We start from the raw sequence: 16666 nt of genomic DNA on the forward strand, positions 1-16666 counted from the left end.
TGACATTTAAGCAGAGGCCTGAAGGAAATGAGAAAATGAGCCACTCAGACATAGGGGAAGAAAGTTCCAGACTGAACAGCTGACACAAAGCCCCAGGCAAAGGCTTGGCATGTTTACAGACATCAGTGGGGCAGAAGCAGAGAGCAAGGGCAGAAGGCAAAAAGGGCCAAGCACCTAGAGCAGAAGTCAACAAACCGCAGCCCATGGGCCAAATCCGAACTATCCCTCACTCTGGTAAATAAAATTTTGTTGGGACACAGCCATCCCCATCCCCATATTGTCTGTGGCTGCTTTCCCGCTGCAGTTGAGTTGAGTAGCTGATACAGACACTGATGGCCTGCAAAACCAACAACATTTACTGTCTGGCCCCTGCCCTGGATCACTAGAGGACTTTGGCTTTTCTCAGAAGAACATGAGAAGCCATTGGGGGACCTTGAGCCAAGGAGTGACATGATCAGATTCACAATTTAGAAGGATCAGGGTAGCTGCTGAGCAAAGACTAAACTGGAGGGGTGGAAGCAGGGAAATCAATTAGGAGGTGAGAAATGAAGGTGGCTTGGACTGGAAATGTAATCAGATTAGAAGAGATGTACAAAGTCTAGCAGTTCTCCTAGCCCGGGGTGAGCCGGGTATGTTTTGCCCTAATAGATTTTGGCCCTGAGCATCTGGGTTTATGTAAGGGAGTTGGGGAATCATCAGAAAAAAATAGGTAGTTTTTTCCAAGGCAGGAAAGAAACCACAGCAATGGTGCTAAAGGTTGCAATGAGCTAATACCCTTTTCCAGTGATTTCTATTTGGCTGCATATTCTAGGCTTGGGCTGGGGTCCAAATAGGACCCTGATTCACTTCCTGGTGCCTGGAGACTTCCCTCACTAAGGCAGACACTCACATGGTTTGAGATGTCAGAAAGGCCCAGACAGAGGAGAGTCAATGCCTGGAGTGACAGCTGTTGACCAAAGACTCAGGCATTCAAAGGCTAGAAAAGGAGGTGGTGCCAACAGGAGATGCTGAGAAAGGAGGTCACACATTCTTCAGTCAGCTCACGAACCACCAAGACTGGGGATGGGGTTTCCCTTGCCACCATCTCCTCCTGCTCACCACACATGCAGGCTGCCCTACACATAAGACATGTTTTCCCTGTCACCTCCATTCTTGATGTTCTTTTAACAAGACTTCTACTACATGCAGGTATTTGGGAAGGGCTCAATGGAAACATTAATGAAGTTCAAGAAATCCCAGAGAGAAAGGGGATAAGAGAGAAGTTTGGGAGTCTGACAGCCCCATGCTTGAAACTCACAACTAATTTATTAGCTGCGTGACCTAGGGCAAGTTGCTTAACTTCTCTGTGCCTCAATTCCATCACCTGATAGTTAAAGGGGATGAGAAAGCAGAGTTGTCAGGAGGATTGCAAATAATGCATAAGAAACCCTGACCCATCTTGGCAGCTATTATTGATGAGGCAGGATTATGGGATGGACGCAGCGAGTTTCATTTACCAGCTATGTCATCCCGAGAAAGATAATTAGCCTTTCCCAGCTTCATAGCTTTCTTGTCTGTAAAATAAAGAGAACACTACCTATGTCATAGGAGTATGAGGATTAAGTTCACTCAGAGCAAAGAGCAGAAAGCCCTCGGTGGAGTGTTTGCATAGAGTGGAGACGCCAGACATCCCAGATACCTTTGCTACCTGTGAAAGGTCCTGAACCTCTGAGGTCAGTACCTTCAACAAAAGGGTGGGAGGGAGACTGACAAAGCAAGCAAGGCCCTCAGGTCCACAGTAGGCCAAGGCCAAAGATGACCAAAGGCCAAGGGGTCAGACCTGGTGGAGATGTAAGAGTGCCCACCCCAGCACAGAATGGCCATGCTCTGTGAGTCTAGGCCAGCCCAGGACATGGATGGCTGCAATGGGCTTGGGTCCTGAATGGGTCCTTCCTTCCATGAAAAATCCAGGGTTGTGGAGGTGGGAGGGAGCCTGTGAGAGACGATCAGGATTCCCTGGGAGGAAGAAGGGAAAGTTCTCATTCCTTGTTTGCTCCTAACTCAGGCCTCCTCGCACAGATAAATTTACACAGGTAAATGCTGCAAGCTCAGGGCATTGCAAGGACAACACATAGTAAGTGCTTGTGAATCAAAATGTGTTACAGAATACCTTTTGTAACAACCTGGATGGACCTGGAGACCATTCTTCTAAGCAAAGTATTGTAAGAACGGAAAAACAAACACCACATGTACTCACTATTAAATAGAAACTAAGCGATCAACTCCAATGTACACATATGGTAGTGTACTCAACGTTGATAGTAAAACTCAATGGAAACCAAGCAGGGGGCAGGGGAGAGGAGGGGACGGATAAACTTGCGTGTAACAGGTACACTGCACACTATCTTGGTGATGGGCACACTTACAACTTTGACTCACTGCACAAAAGCAAATCATGTAATCAAAACGTTTATACCCCCATAATATTCTGAAATTTTTGAAAAAAAAAAACGTGCTATGGAATCTGAAAACTAGAAAGGATCTGTAAGGTCAGCTGGGATTCTAGCAGAACAGCAGACAAGTCACTTGTTCTCCCTGAGCCTGTTTCTTTATCTGTAAAATGGAGATAAACGGTCCCCGTCTATCTCATAGGTTTAAGTCGTTACGAGATTTAGCTAAGGTTTGAGAATAAGGAACTAATTTATCAAGACCATCTCCACCCAGTATACCATAAGTTAGTTCCTCTCAGAGACAGGACAACGGACGGGGAGTGGGAAGGCAGCGTGGGTAGGTAGAGTCGGCGCAGCCGCCCAGTCTCCCCACCCTCAGCTCCAGGTGTCAGACCCTGCTTCCCCGTCATCACAGCGTGCTCATTAGGGTAGGGGGTGATGCGCAAGTCCAAGTAGGTCCATGTGTGGGCCTGAGGAACTGGAGACGTCTGAGACCCCTCTTGGGACCCTGAACTTCCCCAACACGTCCTGAAAGAGTGGTTTAGTTGGACCCAGTGGGTGCTCTAAGGAGACGTAGGAGGAGACAGCACGTGGCTGATAGAGGACACATAGCACTGAGTCATGCAGGAGCCATGCGCAGGCTCAGGCTTCCTGACTCCACCTCACCGCCAGCTCCTTGCCAATATCTGAACTCCAGGTGACCTGGTATTGCCAGAGTGTGCTGAGCCCCCACTCCTTGCAGGACATATCTAAGGCACGCACCACAATGTGCTCATGTGTTACGTGCTCATGGAGCACGTAACGGTGACTCCGTAAACGTCTACTTTGTTAAACCAGTAAGTGAATGGATGAAGAAACAAATACTGATGTTTCAGTGTTTGATTTCTACAAACCTCTACTCATTCCCTTGTCATGAAAATGACACTTTGCTGTTTGAGCTCTAGACATTGGTCACCTGGGACCCACCCAATCTGTTCCCTTCTCCATAAAAGGACAGTGGCAATACTTCTGAGTTTAGTTCACAGGATAATTGAGAGGGTCAAATGAGAATGAGCATGAACATGCTTTAAATATAATAGGATGTACAATGACCTGAAGTTTTCAGAAACATCCATGGACCAATTTGAGGTCAAAGGGAAGAACGTCACCTTCTAGGGTCAAAGGATGGACCTTTGATTCTCCATGCCAGCAAGGCCTTGAATGGCACTCAGCTTTCTCACACGTGTTCCTCTCCAGAGCCCCATCTCTCTGTGCCGAGGATAGGAGTGTAGCTGTAATAGGGCAGCAGCAACAGCAGCAGCAGAAAGAACAGTTACGTTTAATGAGTACTTACTATGTGCATGGCTCCATGCTAAATGCCTCTCATCATTAGCTCATTGAGTCTCCAAAGCATCTGTTTCCACTGGAAGTGGTAATTAGACTACTGTTGAGTAAATATTCACTCTCTACCTCCCTCCAATAGCCTGAATATATTTCCCACTTCATTGATGTGGGACTTGGCCATGCAACTTGCTTCAGCCAATGGAATGAATGCAGAAGTAACAGAAGGTGAGTTGGAAGCCTGGAAGCTTCAGAGCTCCACCAGGAGAAGAGCCGGCTCCAGAAGCCACTGCCCTCCAGCCTGGGCCCCAGAGCAACCCACATGGAGCAGACCCACAACCTGCATCCAAGGCTCCCCTTCTGCAGTCTGAGGAAGTGTGCCCCAGTCAACCAGCCACCTGTGAGCAGGAAATAAATGCTTATTGTTGGGTACCACTAAGATTTTGTGTTTGTTTATTATGCAGCAGTGGTAAATACTATTAATTAATTTCATAGATGGGGAAACCAAGGCTCAGAGATTCTAAGTAGCTTACCTAAGGTCAGCCAGCATGTAAATGGCAGAACTAAGGCAAAAACCAGTTGTTCCAAGTACTTGAGACTGGGTTCTGAATCATTACACTGCCCTGCCTCCTACTTGCTGTCTAAGGAAGCACATTTCATGTCAAGCTGTGTAAAGAGAACAGCCAGAGCAATAAAAAGTAAGCAAGAAGTCCCTGAGCCTAGCTGGAGAGATGGTGGGAGTGAATCCAGAGTGGCGTTCCCCGCTTTCCTCATAAAGAGTCTTGTTCCTCTGCCTCCGCCCCACTGGAGCCTGTCCACACCAGCTGTCTTTCCTTGAGTCTGGCTCCAAGGCCATGAGAGAGTTCCACAGCGACACCCCGCCAAAGCCAGGAGCAAGTGCAGAGCTTTCCATCATGCCATAGTGACCCCACCGACACTCTGCCCCCCACATCCCAGCAGAACTATTTCATGAGATGCTAGTAGACTCCCAATCTACAGATTACGGTGGTAAATAATTACTTGAACATTCTGAAACAAATCTTTTTAAAGAGTGTAGGTAAAAAAGATGATCTAGTCCAGTCACATTTCTGCTTTTTGTGAGTAGGTCTGCCCTTAATCAGAATGACTTCTTGTGTACAAAATGACATTTTTAATTTCCAAAAATGTATCCTGCCCGTTCCCAATTCACTTAAAGGTACACAGTTCTTTCCTAAGGGACACTAGGATATCATTATCTCAGTCAGAGCTTCCTTTTTCTCTCAAGCAATGGAAAATAAGTAAGGAAATGAACAAAGCAGTTGTTTGTTCAACGCAATTCCCCAAAGGGCATGGAAACTTTAATAAGACTCTAAGCCACAGGGTAAACTGAGAATATGAGAAGAGGCCCAGTCTGCAATGCACGCGGGAAACGCCAGGGATCTCTGCTGTGCTGGGCTTCCCCTCCCTGCCCAACTTATACTTCCTTCCAGCTCCAGATAACTCTTTAACCCAAGAAACCGGGAGCATACTGCACTCTTGGAAACCGTGTATCACCCAGAGATCAAACGTGGCTGCACAAAACAGAATGCCCACGTAATAGTGATATGGATAGAATGGAATTGTCTTTTCTCATGAAAGAAGTCCAGAGGTAGAAGGTTCCTGGCATTGGTTAGGTAGCTGAATACATCAAGGCAAGATCTCTGCAATTCTCTTGGCCTTTCCTGCAGGGTCACAAGATGATTGCTCCAGCTCCAGACGTTTCATAGGCATTCCAGGCCGGAGGGGAGAGAGTGGGGCCAGAAAGAGGAAAGCAAGATGCCTACATTAAGAAAGCAACATTTTCCCAGAAATCCTCAGCAGACTTCTAATTACATGTCACTGGCCAGAACTGTGTCACATAGCCACCAAGCTGCAGGGAAACTAGGAAACGTAGTTTAGCAGTTGAAGCACATTGGTGGCCCCAACAAATTAGCACTTAAAGAAGGGGTGAAAGGTTATTCTGAGGCTGCTGGGAGTTGATGATGATCTCACCCACCAAATTTTCAGGGTTGGCATCAGACTTGGTTGTGCCATCCACATCCAGTTTCAGGGATACTTTCAAATTCATCCCATCCCCTGTGTTAATCAAGGCCTCTTTTTCTTCTTTACCATAAGGCATTATTTCCCAAACACTGAAGAGGTGTGGGTGGGTAGGAGACAACGAATGCAAAGCAGCGCTCTCAATCTGAGCACTCAGACTCTGCTGTTGACATGAGGTTCAGAAGGAAAGGAGGCCTTGGGATTATCCTCTTGAGATAACGGTTGTTTTTAATAGCAAATGACTTTCATGTCTGGAATAAGCCACTAATAGAATTAACCAAATGAGAGCAACAAATATAAAAGTCTCAGGATATGACCCTAGCATCTGTCAGAAAAAGGTAATCAGGCAAATTGGGGTCCCCATAGTGGCGGACTTTTATCTGGAAGAGGTTTTCAGAAGCCAAGCAAATTGCCTTAGTTCAGCTGCCCTGCACCCCCATCCCCCTTAACACTTTGATGCAGCAAGAATAAGGATTTCAAAATGCACAGGACTGTAAATGGATTATGACTAACGCCACCAAGACAAGGAGGTGCTGCTGACTGTGCAAAGAGCAGAGGTGGTAATTCACTGAGCGCCAGCATCACTTACTGCTGGATAAGAGGTTGTGATCCCAACCCCAACCTGCAGTGGGATCACAACACAATTAGGAGGAAGGAGAGAGGTAACATCTACTCTGGGTATGTCCATCCTCACTCCTAGAAGATGGTTTCACCAACAGAAGACATTGATATTTGTCATGCCCCCAATAAAATGAATTTACAGAGAATTCCCTGCTGAGTGTTAACTCCCCCATGAAGACTGAATTTCTACATTTTTTTTAATGAACTCTGGAAAAGATCATGCCTGATAGACTTGCTTTGCTGCTCAAGGTCTGAGACAGAGTGGCCCAAAGGGAACGTGGTGGTCCGATTGCCTCCTTTGTTGATGGAAAGAAACCTAAGACACGCCTTCCCTACTGTCTCTGCACACACTCAGTTCTCAGCTAGCCACACAGGCATTTTCTGTTTGGTAGCCTATTTCTAGGGGACAGACAGGGATGGTTTTTGTTTTGATTCCCTAGCCCTCCCAATTTGTCAATTTCTCTATTGCCCATATTATTTAGGGTGTAATTTAGGTAGAATATTATTCCAAATGAAAGCAAACAAGCAAGATGCGTTAGTTTCCTAGGACTGCTATAACAAAGTACCGCAAACTGGATGGCTTAAAACAACAGAAATTTATTCTCTCACAGTTCCAAAAACTAGAAATCAAGGAAGAGCCATATTCTCTTTGAAGGCTCTAGGGAAGAAGACTTTCTTTTCTCTTTCTAGTTTCTGGTGGTTGCCAGAATTCTTTGGCATTCCTTGGTTTGTGGCAGGATAATTCTAATCTCTCTCTCCATCTTCGTAGGGCTACCTTCTGTGTATGTCTCTGTGTCCAAATCTCTCTACACTGGATTTAGGGCTCACCCTAATCCAGCATGACCTCATCTTAACTTGATTATATCTATAAAGATCCTATTTCCAAATAAGGTCACATTCACAGGTATTGAGGGTTAGGGCTTCAGCATATCTTTGGGGCAAGGGAGTATAATTCAATCTATAACATAAAATAATCCAAATTTTTTAAAACATTTTTTTCAATTCTGTGGGTTAACTTGATTTCTGCTACCTTCATGAGAGGATAACAATAACATAAGCTGACAAACTCCCTAAAACCCTTCTCATCACTTTAGTATTATTAAACACATCAATCCTGAAGGCAGCAAAATGCTCTGGAAACAAAATTCAGATTACACACATAAAACCAGCTGTGTGGTATTGTCTTTGTCACTAGCTAAGTATGAAGTCTGGGTAAATTCTCTTCACCTCTCTCTGAGCCTTCCATTGTTAAACCTAAAGGGTGTGGTCTGGACTGGATCAGTGTTCTTGAAGTATGAGATGTGTATCATTAATTGTGGACCAGGTGGTTATACTCAAAACCAACACTGAAGAAATTGTACTGAATTTTTATGCTATGAATCGCCTCGCACAAATCTTCGCTTAGGGTCTAAGTTAACTTTTGCTAAATTAACAAGTCACTCTGAAATATGTGAGTGGCACAGTAATAATTTATTAGTGTTCTCATGTTCATGGGTCTATTGGTTCTGCTGACCTGGGCCAGGCTCAGCCGACATTGGCTGAGCTCACTATGGTACCTGGCAGATTAAGTAGGGATGGCTCATCACACGTCTGGTCATTGGTTGGCTGTTGGCTAGAGTGATGGGGCAACTGGATTATGTCTCTCTCATCATCCAGCAGGCTAGCCTGGGCTTGTTCATATCCAAATCAAATGTTCCAAGAACAGCAAGAGAAGGAAAGCCCCAATGTGCAAGCACTTTTCAAGTCACTCCTAGCATGACATTTGCTATTGCCCATTGGTCAAAGCAAGTTACATGGCCAAGACCAGACTCAGGGGGGGAGGGGACTGCCCAGAGGTGTGAATACAGGCAGGTGTAAACAGATTTAGGGGCAATAATCCACCACAGACTTACTATGTCTTTAACATCCCTCCAGGTGGTTAACAAGATATTGCCTTAAATGTAAAGACAGGTACGATAAAAGCAAAGAAGGATAAAGTTATACCATGAAAACAAACAAACAACAACAACAAAAATCTCTCCAGCACTTACTAATCTCCCTTGTTAGCAAACAAAAAGCAGAACTCAGGTTCAGAGAATCAATATTAGTTAGAATTTAATAACCATAAATACACTTAAATAAAATAATGTTATCTTGTATTCATGTCAAGTGTTTTTTAATTTATAATAGTAATACAAAGTTTCCTTTTTAAATAAATTTATGATGTTTTCAAGTGGGCTATTTTCAAGAAAATAAATAACACAGTCAGCATAAATATTGAAAAATCATGACACAAAATGACTTAAACTTGGAAAACATTGGACCAGATGATGTCCAATGTCCCTGCACCTCCTTTATAATCATGAAAGTGGAAAACAAGCCATGTCTCCAGAAACATGGCAGAATTTTGAGAACACGTCACCAGTCATAAAAAAGTTACACTACTATTTGAGGAACTGGCTTCTCACAGAGCTTGAAGCAATACGTTGAGTAGTAAAAGTCAAGTGGTTGGGACCAATTCTAATCAAACTGTACAGTTGGCCATGAAGCACATACTCACTCACCATCCCACACATTCACATGCTGGTACCACTCAGTCATGAAGCTAAGTGTAATAGGATGAACACATTCATTGGACCCTTCACAGTTGACACTTTGGAAAGCCATTTCCTGGGAAATTGCCATTACCTAAAGCATTTCTGAAGTTTGTTTGGCAGGAGCCTTTGGGGTCCATTTATAATCACTCAGGAAAATCGACTTACTGCTTTGTATGTCTTCATTTCTTACCCCATTTGATCTCATGCTTTGCTCACAGAATTGTTTGTAAAAAGCACAAAGATTGACCACCACTGACCCTCAGACTCTTAATGCATCCCCATAAAACGAGCAATAAGGAAAGTTTGAAAATGATATTGGCAATAACTTAGGAATAACATATAGATTTCCAAGGTGATAAATGGAAGGGAACAGCATCCATTTGGATAATTTCTATATGTTCACTTAAGCAAGTCCAGCTCATGGCCATGTCTATTCACAAATATATGCATTATCAAATCATATCTACAAATTCATCCATACATATATTCTACCTCAAAGGGAGTGTGTTTTGTTTCCCAGATGTTCTGATAGAAAAGAAACCCATTTAACAGATGATGCACTTGATCCCACCTAGAAAGCAAAAGAGAAACCTATTTCTTTTTTTTTTTTTTTTTTTTTCTTTTTTTTTTTTTTTTTTGTTGAGACAGAGTCTCACTTTGTTGCCCAGGCTAGAGTGAGTGCCGTGGCGTCAGCTTAGCTCACAGCAACCTCAAACTCCTGGGCTTAAGCGATCCTACTGCCTCAGCCTCCCGAGTAGCTGGGACTACAGGCATGCGCCACTATGCCCGGCTAATTTTTTTCTATATAGATTTTTAGGTGTCCATATAATGTCTTTCTATTTTTAGTAGAGACGGGGTCTCGCTCAGGCTGGTCTCGAACTCCTGACCTTGAGCAATCCACCCGCCTCGGCCTCCCAGAGTGCTAGGATTACAGGCGTGAGCCACCGCGCCCGGCCTGAAACCTATTTCTTGAGCTACAATTCTAATTCTCAGAACACAAAGCATCATCTCTCACGTGACCCAGGTAGATACATCCTAGTAACATGTTCTCTATATGCAAAGTGCAGGTGCATTTTAAATATGCCTTTAAAATACACATCCTATATGTTGTTGGTTCATAAATCCTATATACAGGCTCAGTCCTATTTCCCTTCCCTCAATGTACAGATTAATAGTCATCAGTTTCTCCCTCCCACGTACGATCAAGAGTTGCACTTGGAGAATGATGTCGATTCAATACAATCAATGATTTTTCCTTTCTATGTATAAAGAAACAATAACAAAAATCTAAGCCAAATACCAGCCGCTGTAGCTTAGCCCCAAGACAATAAAATAGCAAACCTCTATTATAGCGTGCAGTCCTAAGCAAATAAGCAGTAAGTGCCTTTTATGTCAAGTCAACAAAGTACCCAGGTAATCCAAAATCCATAGATATGGACCCAGCACAGTCAAACTGAGAAGTGTCAGAAGTGATATTTGATTTTAACCTATAAACAAGCTAATAACTTAACTGGCTGTTATTTCATGGGTGCTGGCAGAAGATATGAGACTCCTGGGTCAGAGACAAAGGACTTTATTACTCATGGCACAGCCAGAGGCATGAGCATCACCATGTGTGTCAGTTCCCTTTGCCCACAAATCCCATTGGAAGAACATCGTGGGCCCAGATGGATGCTGTGCACACAGTGAGTTTGCAGCACAGGTGAGGGACACTAAGCTTAGGGAACATGCCGTTTTATAGTAAGCAGTAAGCAAACCTGTTTTTTATCCCAAATAGAGACATTACCATACTGCTCAAGTTGGCTCATAGTAAACACAACCCTGAGAAATGGCCAGGTAAGTAATGGTCAGACCTTTGCATTCTTAGCATAGCCTGCAAGAAGTACAGACACGCCGAGAGCCCATGGCAGATCGCCTCTCCCAATAATAAGTAGTCCTTGATATTGAAGTGAGCTGGCTATGTGTGGTAAGGGTAAGCCTGTAGCAGGTATAGTACTCCTGAGACATAATGTGCCATCTGCCTACCTTTATGAAGAATCTAAACCTGGTAAAGCATGTGCATAATGTGTTCTTACTTTTCCCAGATGTATTTCTGAAAATTCATGGGTAAACCATATTTGTAACTCAAATCACATTTTAAGTAGTCTAGAAGAGAACGCTATAAGTGAATCCTTTTATAATGGAAATACTCATCACCTAATTCATCTGTTCATAAATTTGTGGGGTTATAAATATTGAATTTTCTTAAAGCAATCCACACCCATACTGGTGTAACCCTGCTATTTGTAATGAGCTGTTGTAAATTATAAAAAATAAATCTTTCAAGCATGTCTGATTTGACCACACTCATATAAACGGTCATTGACCAAATGGATCCCATCCCAATTTCAAAACTACTCCTGTCTTCTTTAAAACTTCCCCATAAGTATTTTAGGGCAATTCCTCAATCAAACCAGATGCTGCTGCTTTGGGTGAATGATCTTATTTGTTGGGATTCAGAGTCAGTACACTAAGCAATCTCCCCATACACAATCCTCTAATATTCCACTCTCAGGTACAAACTAGCAAAGTTGTAGTTTAAAACCTTGAGAATTTGTATTTTTTTCAGTCTCTTTTTCTTACATAAATCTTGACCAAGATTTTCTTCCCCCAGGCCTCACTCATCCCACCAAGAATATATTGTTCCCTTACTGATAGGAATTTGGAAATTCCATCACCATTGCTCAGAGCAATGTGCCAAACCTACAGTACTTTCCAGGAAGAAAAATGTCTGCTTTTCCCTTTAATAGATTATATTTCATAAACATATGAACCACAGTCAGCAGCAGTGAAGTCAGGTCAAAGGGACATAAATATGATTTCCCTGCCATCTAAGAGAAACAAAAAAACACTACTTCTAAGAGAGAGAATGTGTAGCCCCTGCCAATGCCTAATAGTCCTCTAGGAATCCATAAAACAGAGGTAAGGACATGGAAGGTACAAAATAAATTTTGTTGAAAATAGGAATATACCCCATTTGGTATAATCTAATACCAAGCTTTACATTGGTATAACTCTTCTGACTAGTATTTTCACATGTACACACACTTTCATTAGATGCTTACCACAACCCTATGGGGAAGGGTAGGCAAAATACTTGGGGTCAAAAATAAGTAGAAAAACTGATTTTCTTTCAAGGGACATGAACTGACCTTCAGTCCTTCGTTCTTTCCAATGTCTTAGCTCCACACCTGCTCACCGGAAAGGGGCAAGTATTTGTTATCACTACCTACATGCAGAGATGGCACCAAATGACCAACATACAGTCCACTGTCCTTGATACAGTAAGCACATAGATGGCCACTCAATTGGCTAACACCAAGGGAGAGACAGGAAGAGACTCAAAATTCTAGACACAGCTTTTCTTCCAGGGTTCAAGATGCTTTGGCTAAAATGAACCTGCCCCATTGCTCACTGCTTTACCCAGTAGGATTTCGGAACCACCATGCCTATGGCTTTACTTCAAGGTTTGATCTGATATTTCCTCTCAACAGCCTCATTTGTTGTCTCTTACAACATTTTGATTCTGTGTTTTGTTCTTGGAATAATCTACTTTTCTCATGTATCTCGATTTGTGACACAGTTGATATAACCTCAGGCCTAAATTTGTTGCAAATAATATCTTCTTGTTTCAAGAAGGGATTATGCCTGCTTTCATTCACTTTCCCACCTTTTTTTCCCTCTCCTTGATCCCACTTCCTCATTCTTAAATCATATTTTAATAGTATTGAGAATATGTTTAAGAAAAACTTAGAGATGTATATTGAAGGATACGGAGATAAATGATATGACATCTAGGATTTGATGTAAAATAATCTGGTAGTGGGCTCAATTTGGGGGTGATGAAACAATGATACAGAATTGGCCATCTGATGATGTGGTAGATTGCTACCTAATGGTGTGAAAGCAGCCATAGACAACACGTACGTGAAGGAGCACGGCTGTGTTCCAATAAAACTTGGTTTATGGACATTAAATTTTTAATTTCATGTAATTTTTACATGTTCCAAAATATTTTCTTTTTTTCAATCATTTAAAAATTTAAAAACCATTCTTAGCTTGTAGGCTGTACAAAAATAGGTGGCAGGCTGGATTTGACCCATGGGCAATAGTTTGCTGACTCCTGCTCTGGTAAATTACCCCAGGATGCTGTGTCCTCACACTCACCCTCCCCAGCTATATCCTCAAAAAGCCCCCATCCTTGTGCCCTGCATTAGTTTTCAATTGCTTCCGTAACAAATTACCACTAACCTAGTGAATGAAAACAACACAGATTTATTCTCTTGTAGTGCTGGTGGTCAGGAGTTGAACATGAGTTTAGAATCAAGGTGTCAGCAGGTCTGGTTCTTTCTGGAGACTCCGGGGAAAATCCATTCCTTGCTTCCTCCTTCTTCCAGAAGCTTCTGGCATTTGTGTCCAAATCACTCCAATTTCTGCTTCTGTTGTCACATCTCACTCTGACACCCCTGCCTCCCTCTTTTACTTACAAAAACTCTTGGGATTACATGGGGCCCACTGGATAATCCCAAATAATCTCCCCATCTCGAAATCCAAAACTTAATCACATCTGCAAAGTCCCCTTTGCCACGCAAAGTAACATTCACAGGTTCTTGGGATTGGGATGTCTTGGACATCTTTGGGGGCTGTTATTCAGCCAACTACAGCCCCCTGCAGACTTTCAGTGTCAGCGCATGCAGAAGTGCCACCACTTAGCATGTAGACCTTGTGTCCACACGAAGTGTGACTTCCCTTCCCTCTCTTTATGCCTCTATAAAAGGCCTCCTGCCCACCTCCACAGAACATGGGGGAAGCTGAGGTCAATATTTTCCCAATTTCACCCCTCTAACCTCATCCTATGAATCATGACATTAAATCAGACACTGCTCCAGTAAGTGATGTGAACGAAAATAACTCCTATGTCTCAGACAACCCTCTCAATACTGGCCCTGTTTTCCTCTGAGTTATTTTTAAAGTTACACAAATTCTTCCCAAAGGCACAGCAGAAATTCGCTTCCAGCTTCTTATCTATGCACAGCACAGACAATTGCATTATACCTAAGAGAATTAATGTGATTTAATTATATTATATTTGGGGGTAGTTTAATATCAAACTTCTTTTGTATGAGAAATTATTTCTTGGTGAAGTTAAACTCACTTATTATACTCATTCTTTATTCATTAAACTCATTAAGATCAGTGGGAATTGCTTATAAATAACTATACCATTGATTTGAAACATAGCAGATAAGTGAGGATATTCTAAGAGTACAGGAGCATAATGCTTCTTAGTTATTTTCTTGGGAGTTCATATATTGGGAATATGTGTAGCATACTTTTGCAAGAATAGACAGGCATCATTTAAAAGTCCTCTCTCTTCTTGCAAAGGGAAGATGGATAATTAATGGACTACTGTCTTTCTCAGGAATCTGTTAAAAGGAGCTAAACCCAGGGCTACCACATGTGTTTATACAGGATATCACTGCATAGTAGCAGAAGTGAGGCTGAAATCTGGCCCATGCTCTGCTATCAAGCCGTACATCCTGGCATAGGGCTATGAAAAGGAAGAGAACCTTTCCTTAGCTCACACAAAGGCATTGTGTGCCCATGAACCCATGAAGCCCTATTTAGAGGGGATGTTTTTTTCCTCAGCCCATGGACCGGCAGAAGCCTTGGATAAAATCCACTTGGGCTAGCTCAAGCAAGAAAGGGAAAATTATCATAAGATTATAGGCATATTTCTTGAAACCCAAGAGCAAGAGGTTCAGTAGATATCATCTGAGATTAGAACAAAAAATAGAAAGCTGTCAATAGAGGTAAGCAATAATAAAAAAAAAAATCAATATTTACTTACTAGTACATGTATTCCTCACAATGACCTTGTTAGATCAGAATAATTGATCTAATTCCATATATACAGTCTCTTAGAGGTTAAGAAACTTGCCAAAGGCCACCCAGCTGGTAAGTGACAGGACATTCAAATCTAGATGCCCCTGTCTGCAATGTCCTTGTACTGTTCACTACTTCACACAGCCTCTTTCACCCTGGACGTGGGATTAGTGTTTGTCTTTCTTTGTGCTGCTATGGCAAAATACCCAGACCGGGCAATTTATAAATAACAGAAGTTCATTTCTCACAATTCTGGAGGGTGAAAAATCAATCAAGGCACCAACATTTGGTGTCTGGTGAGGGCCTGGTCTCCACTTTCAAGATGATGCCTTGTTGCCGCATCCTCCAGAGGGGATGAATGCTGTGTCCTCACATGGCAGAGAGTAAGTAGAAGAGGAAAAGGGCCAGTTCCCTCCTGCCCTCTTATAAGGCACTAAACCATGCATGAGGACAGAGCCCTCGTGGTTTAATCACTTCCCAAAAGGCCCCACCACAATGGAGATTGTTTCAATACATGAATTTGGGGGGACACATTCAGACTATAGCAGTGTTCTTACAGCTACTCACTGACATTTCGTGCATTAACCATCAGACAAATGGACAGAGAAAAGGGGCAAGGGCAGGTAACTCCACTAAGGCCGTCATTTGGCAAACTCTGAGTCTATGTATAATAGATTATAGATCTTGCCTTATTCAAAGAAATGCATGGAAGAGGGACGACAGGAGAAAGTGAGCATCGAGTCTAACCATTCTGTGCCCTGTGTACCTGGGCAGATTTGAACAGTAGAATACTCTCCCATATCAAGGAGGGAAAGAGTTAAAATTTAGTAGACAGCTAAATATCCCGAGAGAGCTAACATCTTTGGAGGTCATATTTCTCATTAATATAAAAGCATTAATTATACATCTTGGAAATTCTATTCATGTCAGATCTTTTAGGGTTAAGTCATACATGATCCATTTATATTCAAGCATCAGCCCTGACCGCATCTTGTTCTGTAGGGCTGTCTTATGTGCCTGCCCTGAAGATCCATGAGGCCTTTAGGAAGCCGCTCTCGTAGTGGAACATTTTGCTGAGAAGATGACCTACACTGCAAAATACTTTATATAACCAAAGGCAAGGCATAAATATTTTATAGCACAGAGTCCATGAAAACACATCTTCATTTCTGTAATGTGCTATCTCAGGACATATCACGGGAGGAACAGGACTTGCCTGAAAGATTCAACAGCTCCAATTTTCCATAGCTCATTAGGATACCCTGGAGAACAAGCACAACAAATAATTCTACATCCCTGCTGCTCATGAGCTAGTTAGTGTGGACTGACCACACAAAAACAAGCCTTTCCACCTCGTGAAAAAGCCACCTTGTATTTTGCAAAGCACATTTAACAAAGAATCAGACGATGTTGGCTGGGAGGAGCCTTCGAGACATCCTTTTTCTACATGTGAGGAAAGCAGGCCCAGAGAGATGACGTGAATTCCCCAAAGCAACTCAGTAAGCTGGAGGTTAGACTCACAGTTCTTCCCTTTTTCTGCCGTAACCAAATATAAAAACCTATCGGTAAACAAGAACAGTAAAGTCGACCACTGGTTAGATTTACATCCTCAACTTTGAATTAAAGCATCATGTTACCATTGTGCCTTTCAGTGGTGCTGTGTGTAAATTTCTGCAAATAACTTCAGATTTCTCATTAATAATGTATGTTTCCACAAATACCAAGCCTTCTCTGGAA

The sequence above is a fragment of the Eulemur rufifrons genome, chromosome 1 (assembly GCF_041146395.1).
Source record: "Eulemur rufifrons isolate Redbay chromosome 1, OSU_ERuf_1, whole genome shotgun sequence".
Lineage (NCBI taxonomy): Eukaryota > Metazoa > Chordata > Mammalia > Primates > Lemuridae > Eulemur > Eulemur rufifrons.